Source organism: Vicugna pacos, chromosome 20, assembly GCF_048564905.1.
Source record: "Vicugna pacos chromosome 20, VicPac4, whole genome shotgun sequence".
Lineage (NCBI taxonomy): Eukaryota > Metazoa > Chordata > Mammalia > Artiodactyla > Camelidae > Vicugna > Vicugna pacos.
In genome coordinates this window covers 25,398,768-25,415,296 of record NC_133006.1, presented here as the reverse complement: position 1 = coordinate 25,415,296, position 16,529 = coordinate 25,398,768, and the positions used below count along the sequence as shown (strand labels likewise).

Below are 16,529 nucleotides of genomic sequence, written 5' to 3'. Positions count from 1 at the left end.
AAGAGGACAGTGAACAAGTTCCTACTCCTGTTTTCTCAATTGTGCCTTTCTCAAGAAACAGGTTGCTAGCTGAGAAGCAAAAAGCCTGCCCACTCATTTTCTTCCACTCCCTTATCTTCCACATGCCAGTGAGAGCAACTAAGTGCAGTAACCAGACATTGAAGCCTATAGATCTCAGTTCTGTCTCCGTGGGGAGATGCTGTGTAATACCCCCACTTGAAGGGGAAGATACAGCTCAACTGGTAGATAGCATGCATGAACTCCTGGATTCAATCCCCTGTACCTCCTCTAAAAATAAGTAGGTAAGCCTAATTCAAGAAATAAATAAATCCACCACCTCTCACAAGAATGCTATGGCTATCCAGACATCAGTTCATTAAATAAGTGGATGAGGTAGAGTCCAAAGATTTTATGGTTTTGCTAGTTTCGTCCCTTGGAGAAAATGATCCATTCAGAATATTGATCTTCTTGCAATTTACCAAAATCACTGTCCCCGTGCTTTCTGAGGAAATCTGCGCATAGTCCCTGCCTTTCTATCTTGCTTGAATTTTTCTGCCTAAGTTTCCCTAAGGCTCCACATCAACCAAATACAGTAAGGTCAGGCGGAGCAAAAGGAAAAGAAGACTGATGAATAACGCTTGGGTCAAAGCTGTAATTCACAGAATGGCTCTGACCCCAGTAAAAAGCCAAGGGAATGAAAGCACAAGAAAGGAGTAATTTCTTCTTCTTCTTCGTTTTTAAGAAATGAATGTATAGTTCTCGTTCCAAGCTCTATTCCGAAATACATCAGTGCAAAGTCATTCTCTGACAAAAGAAAACCAAATTGGGGTTGTTGTGTGGGCTCCGTGGCTTAGTTGGTTAAAGCGCCTGTCTAGTAAACAGGAGATCCTGGGTTCGAATCCCAGCGGAGCCTTTCCACCCTCCGTAGTTGAAGGCTTATCTGTCCCACCAAGCACCTGTTTTGCTGTCTTAAAATTACGCAGAATGTTTTCTACAGTCTGCCTGTCACCACCCTCCAATTTTGGATGTCACAGGTGGTTTCCAAAGGCTTTGGAAACAAAATGGAACTGATGTGGGTACGTTAGCACAACGCAGGACTATACTGAGACAGCAAAGAGCAGAACTGTGATTTTAGTACACTACCTTATTTTCTTAATGTTTCTTTTTGGAAACACAAACTGCATCTTCCCTTGCTATTTTCCTTGCAATGTTATCTCAGATATTCCAATCCTAACTTCATGTAGAGTTAAGAACAACTAATTGAAATTCAGAGATGGAATATAGACTGTGGCATGGATTTTAATAAAATATTCACTAGTGTTCTTGAGATAATTCAGTGAAAGGTGTGTGGAGAGACTGGGTGTGGGTGTGGAGATGGATATACATAACCTCCAAAATTTGTGAAAGCATAAAATAAATGTTGATTTAATGTTGGTCAGGGACAATCCCCAGTACCTCCACAATTCATGGGATCAGTGAAAAGTGCAAACTAGGGGCCCTTGTTCAAAAAACAGGGGGAAGGTGCCAGTAAAGACAGTGAAATATAAATTTAGCTTTCTTCTTTCTTCCTCTTCTCTTGACCTGTTATGGTATTTTTTAAGTTGCTATTTAATGTCATTGTAATTAAGTAAAAGTAACATTGTAAATTATAAGCATGAACTGTACTGTACATCTTTATTTTGCACATCAAAATTCACAGGGCATTGCAATCGCTGCATATATAAGGGAGAAGCAAGAAGCAAGGAACGCCAGACACGCTGCATGCGTTTGCCATGTTCATGTGCGACGCTCCGCTGTTCCATCGAACAATTACAAGATACGAATTCGAAGATATAATTGTCCAGGTGGTTGCAGGTGGTTGCTGAAATTGCTCATCCTCCCGAATGTTGACTAAAACAACCTGCCGAAACCCGGGGTTGAACCAGGGACCTTTAGATCTTCAGTCTAACGCTCTCCCAACTGAGCTATTTCGGCTAGTTAAGGGTAAAACTTCTTGACATTTACTTTTAAAAGTTGAGATTGTTTTCAACCGATTTTTAGAACATTTCAGACTCTGCAAATGTTGCTGTTCAACTGTCCAATATACTCATTCATCCAAAAAGTTGTGGTTCTGTCTCCCATGTATGCTTCTTGGATCCAATTCCTGGCAGACTGGAGTGGTAGGTGGAGGAGAGAGACAAAACAAAAGTGATAGGGATTCACCGGAAAGCCTTTCTGCTCCTCTGACCCAGCTCAGAAAAATAATAGACATTAAAAAAAAAAAAAGTCCTAGGGTCCCTTATTTCTCTCTTCTTTTCGTTCGTTCTTCCATAATTCAAAGACGCTGAGAAATAGATTAATTTTTGTTTATGCGAGATGAGCTTTCTGTCCTGGTGATGATTTCTAGTGAGCTGTTTCCTTTCTTTCACGCTCTTCCATCTACTCTTCAACATAGTTTTTCGGCCCAAGTGAGAAGACCTTGGACAGAACTGACTGGGCTGAAAAGAAACTAAGAGCAGGAATGGTAACAACTTGGGTTTAAAATGTGTCATTCCTGAGCTTAGCCATCACCAAAAAAAATCTAATTTAGAAATTGTAGAAATAATGGAATTAACGGAATAAATGTTCTGACAAAAGAAATAGCTTTGCCAAAGAATACAGAAAATGGGTATATTTCCTAATATGTCGAAAAAAAGAAGGATTTGTCACGAGGGGGTGTAGCTCAGTGGTAGAGCGCATGCTTTGCATGTATGAGGCCCCGGGTTCGATCCCCGGCACCTCCAGAGGTGTTCATGGTATTTTACTTTCATGTTTCTTTAGTCTTGTGGGATCTGCTTTCCTACTTTTTCACTTTTCATTACTTTGGTTTTTTTTTTCCTGCTCGTATGGAAAGTATTCCTCATTGCTGTGACAGCATAAGGAAGAAAAAAGAGAAGAAAAATACAGGCTTATTTACCATTTGTGAATGCCACCAATTTAACCAGGTTTTTAACCTGGACTACCATTTCACAGTACTACTTAAGAGAAAGAAGATCCAAAGTAAGATGGGCAGGAAAAAAATGAAAAAGAAAAAGAAACCTATGAGCAATTTCTTAGCCAGAATAACTAATCCTAAAGACACTAGCCATGGGAAAAATTAGGATGCTGGGAGCAGGATTCCAACCATTCCTGGAAAAACACTTTGGACTGTAAACCAAATGCCTAAGACACACAACTATTCATGAATCTTTATCACATACCTGGAATAGAACGCATGAATTTAAATAAGGGATTTGTTTCTCTAGGAAGAGCCTGGAAAAAGAAAAGTAAGGAAAACTCCACTGCCAACCTACTTTAATTTTGGAGACACAGTGATGTTCATTCTTTACTGCAGAGAACACTTGGCTTTTAGATAAATTCAAGTAATGGAGAGATCTTGGCTTCTAAAAGCCAGCCACCTCCTTGTTTCTTCCCTATCCTTTCCACTGAATTCTCAAAAAGTTGAGAATCAGATGCTCAGCAGCAGATGTGTGCTGTGGAGGCAAGAAATATTCCCTTTCAATAAACCAGACCTCATGGACAGTATTTCTGTTCAAAGGTTGTCCTTTGGGGACTGGTGGAATTTATGCTGTTTCCTTTTACAGACTGCCCAAGAGAAATGCAATTACTGCAGAGATAGTCACTTTACTTGGAGGATGACGGCAGAAAATGGGACTTCTATTGGTCTTCTAAGGGAATTTTAGGACCATAACAATAACCAGTATAAACCAAAAAAGAATATGGTCAGCCTAGGAGCAATCTCATTTCTTTGTTTTTCACGTATACTAATAATAACCTCCTATCTACTAGTCTTAATGAAAATAAACAGAAGTCCTCACTCGACTCACTCTTCAGAGGCCTTCTACTCCTAGCCACATGAATATCCAAACTAGGGGTTCAGCGATGGCTGCAGAATTTGAGACTCAGATTATAATGTGTGTAGGTAGACATTCGCAAGAGGCTATCTTGTAAGCATTTAAAATATGTCATTTCCAAATCCAAACTCAATGCTTCCCCTTTATTGCCCCACTTTATGCTCCCAACACAAAAATAAGTTTAAAAACTGATAAAAACAACAACAAACAGAACTCTACCTCTTCTATTTTTACTAGCTTTGTGAAAGGCATCACCATCTGCATAATCCAATCTATCTGCAAATCTTCTAAGTCCTAAGTATTGGTCTCCAATAAGAGTCCAAATCTTGGATTATTCTAACATGTTCTATCAAATTTCTCCCTTGCCTTTCATCATTAAATTCATTGTTTTATTTACCTAGCTGATCCTTGAAAAGAATCTCCAAGTTTGCCTTCCTATCTAGATTAGGACAGAGAAAAACATCACTGGATTGTATCCATTTATGACTTTCTCATTCAATTGCAGCTCTAGATTTGCCCCCTCAATGTCCTGCTTTTCATGAGTCAGCCGAAGCCAACAGCAGGACGTGAGAAGAGAAGGAACACACTAACATCCTCTAAAGACCTTTTTGGAGAAGGCCAAGTTCCAGCTGGCTTCCATACATAAGTCGAAATAATGTAGAGGAAAAGGAATATTGACTCCTCAACAAGAATCAGGGTGACCATCAGTTACAGAAGATATACTGAAATATAGGGTTCACCTGGTCATGCAGATCACTGGTAAAGTGCAGGCTAACCATGCAGAAAAGTCCAGGCCATCTTGGATTCCATTATTGTCTTTCCCTTTCCTCATCAATGCTGTATTTAGAAACACATCCAAATTTCCCCATTAAAATTTTTCTCTTGTCATTTTTTCCCCTGCTCACATCCACAGTAAATCCATTACCCAAAAGATTGCCTTTAAGCTGATCTATTTCAACTCTATGCCTCTGGCATCTACCAAATTCATTGCATCAGCACAAGTATGGTAAAAGGAAATAAGAAAAAAAAACTAAAAATAGACTTACTGCAGGATCCAGCAATCCCACTCCTAGGTATATATCCAGAGGGAGCTTTAATTCGAAAAGATACATGTACTCCCCATGTTCATAGCAGCACTATTTACAATAGCCAAAATATGGAAACAACCTAAATGTCTATCAACAGATGACTGGATAAAGAAGTTGTGGTATATTTTTACAATGGAATACTGCTCAGCCATAAAAAATAATAAAATAATGCCATTTGCAGCAACATGGGTGGACCAGAGATTGTCATTCTAAGTGAAGTAAGCCAGAAAGAGAAAGAAAAATACCATATGATATCACTCATATGTGGAATCTAAAAACAAAAAATAAGACAGAAATGAGCTTATTTACAAGACAGAAACAGAATCACAGACATAGAAAACAAACTTATGGTTACAGGAGGGTAAGGGGGAGGGAAGAGAGTTCGAGATTTGCAGATACTATTACATATAAAATAAATGAACAAGTTTCTCTGGTATAGCACAGGGAATGATATTCAATATCTTTTAGTAACTTATAATGAAAAAGAATATGAAAACAAATATATGTATGTATATGTATGACTGAAACATTATGCTGTACTCCAGAAATTGACACAACATTGTAAACTGATGATATGTCAATTAAAAAAAGAAAGAAAAGGAAAACAGAAAAAAAAAAAAGGAAGTAGAGTGAGCCCATGCCCCTATTATTCCATATCACAGTTTACCAAGGAACAGGAAAGAAAAAGAAAGATGGAGAGGAAAGGAAAAGAGGCTCACAGTCAATATTTGTTAACAGATCCTTTTGTATTCTCATCTGGGCCCGTGTCAATTAGAAGACTGAAGACTGATGAACAGAAAACCTGCCCACTGACTTTTCCTCCTCCTGCTTCCCTTCCACACCCAATGTTGCTGGTAGTTGAAACTAATTGCCAAGTGTGGCAGGATATCAACTCCAACTTTTTCAAAGCCAAAGAACAAGAGAAGAGTATTTCTCAAGGAATGCTGGGCTTTCCCAACTTGAAAGTGGAAAAATTATTAGTATCAAAGAAAGTAGATTTGGTCAACACAATTCAGCTGGAACGGCTCTAAAGATCTAGACTAAAATCAGGAATTTCTCCCCATAATTTGAAAAGCCCACAGTTTATGTCAAAACAAATTCTCCTTTCTGTAATATGTCACCCTAATACAAATGCTTCTGAATTCTCTTTCTCAAGAAAAGGGCTTAGAAGACTAAGGGAAAAGAATCAGAATTACATGCCTTTAATCTTTTCTGCCTTCACCGATAAACACTTATGTTCAGTATTTCAAGCCATTCGATGAAAAACTTACTGGATTACTTCCATCAACATCATATGGGAGATCCTGATAGAGAAGCAGTATGAGGCTTCTGACTCTTTAGGGAGGTCATTGGCCATATGCAAGTGGAAAGCATCCCAGTGAGGAAACAGCCATTATCTCTGCTCTTTCTCGGCCAGACAATACTATCTGCTTTGTGATATTTAGGACCTCCTAAAATTTTCATATTCATAGATGAGACTCTGAAGAATTCCAGGGCTCTTTGGTTCTCCCCCTCTTCCCACCAAGTATCTATATCTGTAGAAGGCTTTCCCATTGTGATCATGGATTCTCCCAGGGAAAGCAGTTTGACAGTTTGCTAGGCTCCCCAGTCTTGCTTCGCTGCCCTGTGTTTGCTCTTTCATTCCCCCAGCCTATAAAAAAAAGTCAGTTTCTTTTAAGTTGATAGAATTTTAAAGGTCTTTTTATTTCCCCCCTGAAATCCTTTGTGGACATAAACGTCAAGAAGTGAGGAGATTTGGAACCAGAACAGAGGACAATCTCAGAACATGTGATACACGAGTGAGCAGTAAGAATCAGCTGGAAAATGCCCGTTGGCTGGGCATCCAACTCAACATGGTGTGGAGTTGAATTTGGCTGCCTCTGATCTGGGAAGCACTTCATCTGAGCCGGTACTGCTGAAGATTTGTGTTGGAAATTTGCGATTTTTTCCTGGAAATTTTCCTAGTGAAAGAAAGTAATTTTCACGTAGTTTGCTTGTAAATGGGTCTTGGAGGAGGCTAACAGAAGTGGCAAAGTCCCAGAATCAAAAACTACCAGTCGGACCATAGTCTCGGTGAAGCAGCTAGACAATATCTAGTTTAGTAATTTCACAAGTGCTGGACTTTAACCCAGCGGACTTTCTCTTTCAGAAGATAAAGGCAACAATCTCAAAACAAATCCCCAAGATACCCCCAGCAGCAGGGGGTGTAGCTCAGTGGTAGAGCGCGTGCTTCGCATGTACGAGGCCCCGGGTTCAACCCCCGGCTCCTCCATCTGCGTCTCTTTCTTTATGTGTAACTTTCATTTTTCTTTTCTCATACATTTTGTCTTGTTTCTTCTGTTCCATTTAACAAAAATGTGTAGTCCAATGGATTCTCTTCAATATTACACCATTTCTACTCCATGGACCTTGGTGCCACCCAATACGCGGGCGTTCACGGAAGGAAGAAAGAGGAAAGAGAAGAAAAAACTACACACATCAGCATCTCCTCCGCCAGAAACACGGAGTCTGCAGCCAGACTGAGGGATCCATTCACTTTGGGTTCCATTTGGCAGGATTCCTAAATAGCAGGAGGAAAGAAGATCGGAAATAAGAAAAAATAAGCAGTTCCTCGAAGTTTCCTTAGTTTTTTTGAGCAATGGGTCGTCTGAGATGGAGGAACAGAAAAGCTTCCCATGGATTTCCTCAAGCCTTTCTTTTCCCAGCTCCACCTACTCCCCCCTCCTCCCCCTCCTGCCTCCGCCGCCGAGAATCGGAGATAAGCCACAGAAATGCTGGGTCCCAGGCCCCGGGTATTTCTTGGTGAATGAGTGGGTGGACGTTGGACAAAAGTAAGGTGGCACTTAGCAAAATTTTTGCCATGCAAAGGTCTAAAACATGATCTGGAAGACTGGAGAGCCTGGCTCACGCTTGCCGGAATAACATAGATGAGCAAGTGATCAACGGATTTTAAAGGTTAGATCCCGGGTTTTAACAGCACTGTAATTTTTATTCCATATTAAATCGACTTCCATAGGAAATTTACACAAAGTACATACTAGAAGACACCCACTAACTCCCCACCATCTCCTCAATCAAAACATCTAACTGAAAATCTCAGGAACGCTGGCAAACGGCAGATTTAAATTCCTTACCTTCTACATTTCCTCACTAAACTTTACTTTTCTGTCCTTAAATCATTAAATGAATTAATAACATGTCATGTAACATTACACCGAAGTTCCAGACAAAGATGTGGCCAAAAGCATTCTGGTGGAAAGAAGAATAGATAAATAAGTTGCGTATATTTAACAAAAACAAAACAACAAAAAACACAATGAATGAAATAACACCATTTGCAGCAACGTGGATGGACCTGGAAATTGTCTAAGTGAAGTAAGCCAGAAAGCAAAGGAAAAATATCATATGATATCACTCATATGTGGAATCTAGAAAGAAGACACAAATTAATTTATTTACAAAACAGAAACAGACTCACAGACAGAAAACAAACTTATGGTTACCAGAGGGGAAAGGGGGTGGGAAGGGATAAATTGGAGGTTCAAGATTTGCAGATACTAACACTACATGTGAAATAGATTTTTTTAAAGAACCAAGTTTCTCCTGTATTGCCTGAGGAACTATGTTCAATATCTTATAGTAACCTATAATGAGAAATAATCTGAAAAGGAATACATGTATGTACTTTTATGACTAAATTATTATGCTGTCCACCAGAAATTGACACAACACTGTAAACTGACTATACTTCAATAACAAATTTAAATTTTTTAATTAAAATAAAACAGACAACAAACTAGTTAAGATAACTCTCCCTCCAAAAAAAAAAAAAAAGAGGAGGGGAAGGATAGGAGGAGGCAGGTGGTTGCAATCAGAAAGAAGGAACTAGAAGAGGAAAGAGGGAAAGAAGACTTGCGACTAGGTCTTTTTGGATGCCTACTATTTGGATGGCCCTGGAGGTAATTTGCACCCGCGTTGCCTCTGTCTTCTCTGCTCCCTCTAGAGATACAGGTAACTGGAATGTTCTCTTCCTCCTAAGGGAAATGGGCTTAAAAGTGCTTGTGCCACAGGAAGGCTCGGCCTTTTTGCCTAAGACTGGCTTTGAGAGAGACTGGCTGCTCTTTCCAATTCTGGAAATCAGTTTTTCAACTATATTTTTTGAAAGTCTCTGAGTTTCTTGGAAGTCTTTGAGTTTCCCACGGACAGTATCCTAAACACCACTTCACTTAGAAAAGCACAGCGCTCCAAGACTGGTGATTGGACTGACCAAGGTCTGGTGTGCGGTGGAAGCGTAGGAGTGAGTGGGGAAAGGAAAATGGGACGGAAATTTTTCTCTCAAGCCTGTCTGTCCATTGACAGAAGCGCAGCTGAGGGAAAAATAGGATTGGGTGCAGGGGTTGGGAGAGTAACCTAAAGGGAATTTTCCCAAAGCTCCTCCCCTTCTACCTTTTCTTGAAGTCCGTCTTTTTCTTCCCTGTTTCTTAATAATAATGAAAAAATGCAACAAAGGAGAATAGACCTTGTATGATGTGCTTGGTGCTTGGCTTTCGGGATATCGATTCTGAGCGAAGAGCTTCTGTACTTCACTTGGTCCTGGCTTTCCTGTGCTGAAGCAGTCAAGCTGGGAGGTGTCTCAAGAATGTCAAAGTCCATAGTTAAATAATTAAGCACCAAAGGACACATAATTTAAGTTCTGCATGGGCGGGGGTATGGATGTGGGGGGTGGCGGAATAAAAAGGATAGCAGAGAATTCAGCCAGAAGGGAGGAAAGAGAATAATTGGAGGTGCTGGGGATTGAACCCAGGGCCTCGTGCATGCTAAGCACGCGCTCTACCACTGAGCTACACCCCCCTGAATAGGTAGCCTCCTGCACTATCTCAGTTTACTTATTTATAGCATTGTGTGAAGGTGTTGCCAAACTACAGTCCACTACTATGATCAGGCCCTCTGTTCCTGAAACCTGTGGACTGAATCCTGTCTCACAGATGCGGCAGGAAAAAGAGAAATGGATTCTGAACCGAAATATCCTTAGGTCTTTCCGTAGTCCTCGTCCCTCATCAAGGACTGCTTTTAGCCAACTGGAACTGTCAGTTCCAGTCCGCCAGGAGGGAGCGTCCCGAAACTGAAACTTCTGTTTGGTCTTCTGATTCTCCCTTCTTTAAAAAGTCCTCCTCTGCCCACGAAGCTGCCAAAAAGATGCAAAAAGGGGCATACAAAGACGCGTTCTGTGAATGTGGAGGACAGAATGTAGATCCAGGTGTGAACGTAAGACAGGAGGGTAATTCATTCACAATACTTGACGGAAACAAAGAGCGACAAATCAGGCCGTTTAGCAGCCTCTTCCAGCAGCAAACAGGCTGAGCATTTTCAAAGGCTCACTCGTGGTTGAATACCTCTGGAGCAGTAGCCCCCAGGTAGTGGAGATGTTGGAAAGGTGATGTATCCTGATATGGAAGCAGTATTGAATTTAGAAACAGAGTCCAACTGCGGTTTCCTGCTTGGGCATTTCACTGGCATCAGTTGATTTTTCCCCCCAAGTGTGTTTGGCTTTAACGTACAAGGGAAAGACTGAGGGGAAATAGTTATGAGGTAATTAAACGTTTTCGATTTAAATAGATTTCCACTGAAACTGTCACACTCCTGGGTAGCTTGGTTGCACCTGCATCAGGCTCTGAGTCTGAAGACCCGGGATTCACGACCCGCTTCTGGTGTTGATTCTTTCACTTTCCCCATAACTTCACACACACACACACATATATATACATTCACGAAAGACTACTGATTTCAGCTTTGATTTGGAGCAAGCAGCTCTGCGAATATGTGCAGTGCATGTTACCATTCACATGCTTATAATTTTCTTTTAGCCTCTGTTGAATGTTATTTAAACATCGTCATAGAAATTAGACAGTGGCATCAGTCCTGTAAGTCACTCTCGTGTTGAATGTGGGTACTAATTGGCACAAGAGCCCTGCTAGATATGCATTCGCTCTCTGCAGCAAAACTTTTGCTCCAAATCCTTTTAAACACCCTCTTCTCTTGTGTGTCTAAAAGAGAGATAATTTTTATTTTATAAAAAGAGTTTAATTTTGTAACAGTTACAGATATGGAGGAAAATGGAGAGGACATTACAGAGAGTTCTCATATACCCTGCACTCAGTTTCCCGTATTATTAACGTCTTACAGTAGAATGATACATTTGCCAAATTAATAAAATTAAAATTTTTATATTTTTATTTTGAACTAAAATTGATACATTTCAAAAAACTAAGTCCAGAGTCAATTCAGATTTCCTTAGTTTTTACCTAATAGACTTTTTCTGTCCCAAGATATTGAACCAGAAATGCCACAGAAGATCTAGTTTAATAATTTTTAAATTGGTGAACTTTCTCTCAGAGCACTTTCCCTTGCCAACTTTCAGGTTTCTCAAAACCATCCAAATATGGTACTGATCTTTTATGAAGACTTTCTAGGGCAAGCTGATTTTTAATGTTAAGCAGGTGTCTTCCACATACAAGGCCTTGAGTAAAATCCCCTGTATTTCCATGTATGTTCTTTACTCTGTAAGCAAATCCTTCTTGCACTTTTTCATTCATTTTCTCCTGATTTCCCTACTCATACAACAATTAAACCATGATCCAATGCACTGCCTTTTCATTGCCCCAGTTCTACTCCATAGACCTTGGTTCCACACAGGGTGGTTATTTTGGCAAAAGAAAGACAAGATGGGAGAAGAAAAGGAGGAGGGAGAACAGTCCACCCTAAATCTTCACCAAGAAAAAGAGGCTTACCACAGGATTAAGGGGAAGTTCACCTTGAGTTCTATTTTTCAGTAACATTGAAAACCAGATCAGGGAAAAAAGATGGAAAGTAGAGGGAAAAAAGAAACTGACAGACATTTTTGTTGAGTCTTCTAATTTTTGAGTCATGAAATAGACAATAGAGGAACAGAGATGCTTCCCACTGAACTTTCCTATCTTTCTTCTTTCATTTCTTTTAGCCATGTTTTGTTATTTTCAGTGTACAAGTCTTTCACCCAGTAGTTTAAATTTTTTCTGGGTACTTTTTTAAAGATGCTATTATTGTAAGTGGAATTTTAAATATTTTCTTTTCAGATTGCTCATTGCTGGTGTATGTAAAAATAACTTATTGTGTGTATGAGTGTGTGTGTGTGTGTGTGCGCGCGTGTTGCTCTTACACCCTGCAACTTAGCTGAATTTGCCTGTGCTCTTGGATTTTTCTTTTTTGGGAGGTTTTTGATTACTGTTTCGATCTCTTGTAACAATTTGTTCAGATTTTCTAAGTAGGAAGCTATGCTGTGTGTGGAAGGAGGATCCCTCTGCCAGGTGCGGCCTGATTTTCGCAAATCTTGGTGTCCTGTGCTTATAATGAAGGCAAATAATAGAAAGATGAGAAAACAATCTACTTATTAGCTTTAAGTAAATTCTCAGGAAAAGTTGGATTTCTGAGCTGGGACAGTTCAGTTGACAAGCATCAGATTCTCGCTATGAAGGTCTATTTTGCAAATGCCTGTTCAGGGCTTCGTATCTTCCCAGCCCTCCAAATACATATTCCTAACTCAGATAGAAGCTCTTCAAAACCCAGCCTTCTCCAGAGAAATCTTTGCAGTGGGCTTTTCTACCCCTTCTTATCCTTTTCTTGGCCACCCTCTACCTGTTCTAGAGAAGGACTGTGAGCTAGAAAATCCAGGGTCACTATGGTACCAGTAATTATACATGCATTACCACCTCACTACTAGGTATTATTTAGTTATTAGATGCGAATGACACAACGCTAGGTATTGGAAATTAGGGGGCATGCTAATTTTGCTTTTTTAAGACTCTTGACTCATTTCAGGTTTCTTTCTCCAGTCAGACATGAGAAGTCAAGGGGAAAGATTTAGTTTCTTGTTCAGCAATAAAGAAACGACCACGAAGGGACTCGAACCCTCAATCTTCTGATCCGGAATCAGACGCCTTATCCATTAGGCCACGCGGCCAAACACAAAGAGGTCTATTTAATCATGAAGGCTGAAGCATAGTAGGTTTCTATTTTCAAATTTCTAATTTCAACTGAAGAGAGATTCCATTAACAACATTCCTGCTAAAAAGGCAGTAAACCTCTATTAAACCCCTGACAACAGTTACTTAAAATTAATACCGTGTGAGGTGATCACAAGTGATGCAATCCTTTGAAGACACTCTTGTCAAAGTCACTGATAATGATGATGCAAGTGCCGGAGGAGAAACATGAGCCAAGAACTAAAGTCTGCAATGAAGGGCTGATGACAGCATAAGGAGAGGGAGCTTCAGAGTTTGGAAGGTTCTGATCTGTTCTGTCTCAAAGATACTATGGCCCTTCCTCCAGGGAGAAAAATCTAAGCTCAACGACGAGCAGGTAGGCTAAGTGCGATGGCCTAGACTAAATGAGTCTGGTTAGACCAAGAAAATGCCTCTGCTGTTTCCCAAGAAAGTGTTGTCACTAAGTCCCTTTCTTTCTCACAATGGTTTCTATGAGAATCTAAAAGTCAGATTGGATAATGGTCCCTCCTTGTTTTCCCGTTTGGGGGACACAGGGCTACTGGCCCCAGAAGAAGCTGAGGAATCAAAATCCACACCACAGTGGGCAGGATTTACAGCACAAAAGTTCCAAGGGCTCTCAAGCTCTCAAGATTATTTCCATATTTTGAGATTTTCTCAGTTGCAGTTCCACACCTCCTCACTTGTGGATTTTGTGTCCAAAGAATACAGACCAAAACCTCAAAAGGCCAGTAAATTTTTGAAATCTGATATTTTTTGTTCAGTCTAGGGGAGGAAAAAATTCACTAGCAGACAAAAGAAGCGGAGTACAGTTGGCCGACTGAGCAAAACCACCAAATTCTAATTTTCAGAGTATGCTATGGCACTACTGGTAAGATTGCCACGGGGGCTTGAAGAATGATACTAAAGAGCTAAGAAGGAGCTTTTGAAAGCATATAAACTTCTATTTATACAGATATTATCATTTCCCTCCAAAGCCATTCAGTGCTCCTTTCTTTAGCGCCTTCTCTGGGATGTTTATCTGCTGTGCTCCAGGCAGGATTTCCTTGAAATTTTAAAATATTTTGAACAAAAGTATTACCTAGGGAATCTAAGGAAGATTTGAAAGCATAGAATTTCTATTCTCACTATATCAGTCTGTGTAGATATTTCACTTGAGGAAATGGGTGGAGAAGCATTCCATATTTAGAAGCCTTCTGTTAATTGAGCTTTGAAGAAAGGAGTTTGGGACTTTTTGTTTGTTTTTACTAAATCAGAGGATCTCCCAAACCCTGGACCAAATTGGGGAAGGCTTTAGATCTTCAGATGACAACTCTCTCAATTTCATTATTTCAGCCACACTACAAAAAACAAACAAAAAACATAATCTAAGATTCTAATAATTTTCTCAGCTTTGGACTTTGGAAAGCACAGCATTTTCTCTGAGATGTGACTTCACTGTGCAATGAACATTCATTCACTTATGCAGAAAGAACTGAGATTTGCAGCTCTCGTGGTCTGGCTATTGACCCAACTAGTTGTGTGCATGTGGAGAGGGCTACAAAGGAGAGAAGGAATAAAGAAAAATCAGTGGGTGCATGTTTTCTATTCAACCTGCTGCCTGCTTGCTCCTTGATACAGGTACAGCTCAGGAGACAGAGACAGGAAATTATCTGTGGTCATCTTTTCTGGTTTTTTGGGGGGGGGGATAGGATCATTTTTCTTTCTTATTCCTTAATAGTGCTGTGATTGGAACCAAAGGAGCATGTGCTGGTTAATATGGAGTTGGCATATTTATTGGAGTTGGAGAGGTCCTGCATAAAATATATCTTTGTCGGTTTGTTCAATCTAATATTCCTTGTCCTGGCATAACCACACTGTTACCAAGGCCTATGGAATCTAAATGGTTGAGTACTGAAGATGCTTTGCCTTTGGATGTAAGCAGTAAACAGTGAGTAAAAACATGAAGGAAAGAAAGAAGAGAAGGTGAATTTGGAAGGAGAAGAGGAGGAATGGGAGGGAAGGAGAAGGAGTTAGAAAGGACAAAAGAGGGAAGGAAGAAAGATTGAATGACAAAAAGGGAGAAAATTAAAGGAAGGAGGAACAAAATTAAAGGAAGGAGAAATGGCTCAAACGCAGAGGAAAGCATGGAAGAAAGCTTGAAGGAAAGCATGGAGATGCAGAAAAGTAAACCCAGGCCCCTCTGCTTGCTAAATATTCTGTTCCACTCAGGAATACCCCTTTGGCTACTTAACTATTAAGACGACATCTGTGATTAATTATCGCCCTTATTTGTGGGTATTTGGAGGATGAATAGTTGGCACAAGGCAAGCTGTGTTTCTCACTGTTATTTCTAAAACATTTAAACTGACTATACCAGGAGAAGCATCACTGAATACTAGACCAAAAGATACTGTCCCACATGGTTCTCATTCTCCCACCCGCCAGCACCAAAACCCACTTTCCAAAGGAATTCTTGGGGGGAATTTTCATCCACCAACAGAAAGGGCCCGTTATGGAACACTTTCTTGCATCTTCAAATTCTTCCTCTTTCAACCATCTTTCCCTCTGCCTACAAAAGCTGTAAGAAAAATGCAGTAGGATACAAATAGAAATAGTGTGTGTTGCCTGGAAAAATTTAGGTGAGGTACTTGGCAAGAAATGAAACCCTCTGTGTCTAGCAATGTAGTCTGAAATCCAGTGATGTTTTGTCTCGGGGATGTGGCATCTCAGGTTCTGGAAACCTGGAGGAGGGAGACAAAGAAGAGAAATGGAAGGAAAATGCTCCTAACAATTATAACATTTTTTAAAAATAGAATTTTCTTAGCAATTAGGAATTAGAAGAAATCTGATGGGAACTAAAACATGAAGCATAAAATGAATTGACCAAATGTTGAAGATTGATTAGATACTCAGGGAAAACATTAAAGATATGAGCCTGGGTAGCTCAGTTGGTAGAGCATCAGACTTTTAATCTGAGGGTCCAGGGTTCAAGTCCCTGTTCAGGCGCAGTGCCCTTTTACCCTACAGAACATTCATTAAGTGAGTAAATATATTAAGGGGTTGCTTTACACTGATTGAAACTTTGTTTGCTCTTTGATTTACAAGTGGGAAGTGATTAAGTGATAAATTTATCAACCCTAAGGGACAGTGTTGAGAAATTGTTTTCCAAACAATGGAATATCCATGTCTGGAACTCTATAAAGGTTGCTGACCTGAGGATTTGGATTTTATGTGATGTTTAGGAGGATTTCTTTCATCAGTTGACTGGGAAAAAAAAAACAAAAAACAAAAAATTTCTGAACTCTAAAAGCAAAGAAAAAAAATTGAAACCAGAGATTCATGACATTTTACCCATATAGAAAAACAATTCAAATGACAGTGGCTATCTCGTCAGAAACCATAGAGGTCAGGAAGAGTGGCACAACATTTTTCAAGTGCTGAAAGAAAATAATTGTCAATCCAGAATACTATACCCAGAGAAAATATCCTTCAGTAATGAGGAGGAAATCAAGATGTTTTCAGATGAAGGAAAACTAAGATAATTTGCTGCC

The 16,529-nt window shown here is 39.9% G+C and overlaps 1 long non-coding RNA gene and 7 other non-coding genes across 8 annotated transcripts in view; 4 read left to right on the top strand and 4 right to left on the bottom strand.

Moving 5' to 3' along the window:
• Window positions 1–839: 839 nt before the first annotated feature.
• Window positions 840–913, top strand: TRNAT-AGU (transfer RNA threonine (anticodon AGU)). Its single transcript has one exon. It is a non-coding gene; the product is annotated as a tRNA-Thr (tRNA).
• Window positions 914–1,901: 988 nt separating this feature from the next.
• On the bottom strand, window positions 1,902–1,974 carry TRNAF-GAA (transfer RNA phenylalanine (anticodon GAA)). The gene has a single exon. It is a non-coding gene; the product is annotated as a tRNA-Phe (tRNA).
• Window positions 1,975–2,690: 716 nt separating this feature from the next.
• TRNAA-UGC (transfer RNA alanine (anticodon UGC)) lies at window positions 2,691–2,762 on the top strand. The gene has a single exon. It is a non-coding gene; the product is annotated as a tRNA-Ala (tRNA).
• A 3,881-nt stretch (window positions 2,763–6,643) lies between these two features.
• The window catches only part of LOC140687772 (uncharacterized), a 36,315-nt gene continuing 26,429 nt past the window's right edge, over window positions 6,644–16,529 (bottom strand). Inside the window, exons 3-4 of the long non-coding RNA XR_012062296.1 lie at window positions 8,095–8,209; window positions 6,644–7,520 (exon numbers count right to left, since the gene is read on the bottom strand). This is a non-coding gene — a long non-coding RNA (uncharacterized lncRNA). The remainder of the gene's footprint in view (window positions 7,521–8,094; window positions 8,210–16,529) is intronic.
• On the top strand, window positions 7,161–7,232 carry TRNAA-CGC (transfer RNA alanine (anticodon CGC)). The gene has a single exon. It is a non-coding gene; the product is annotated as a tRNA-Ala (tRNA).
• On the bottom strand, window positions 9,740–9,811 carry TRNAA-AGC (transfer RNA alanine (anticodon AGC)). Its single transcript has one exon. It is a non-coding gene; the product is annotated as a tRNA-Ala (tRNA).
• Window positions 12,884–12,956, bottom strand: TRNAR-CCG (transfer RNA arginine (anticodon CCG)). The gene has a single exon. It is a non-coding gene; the product is annotated as a tRNA-Arg (tRNA).
• On the top strand, window positions 15,912–15,984 carry TRNAK-UUU (transfer RNA lysine (anticodon UUU)). The gene has a single exon. It is a non-coding gene; the product is annotated as a tRNA-Lys (tRNA).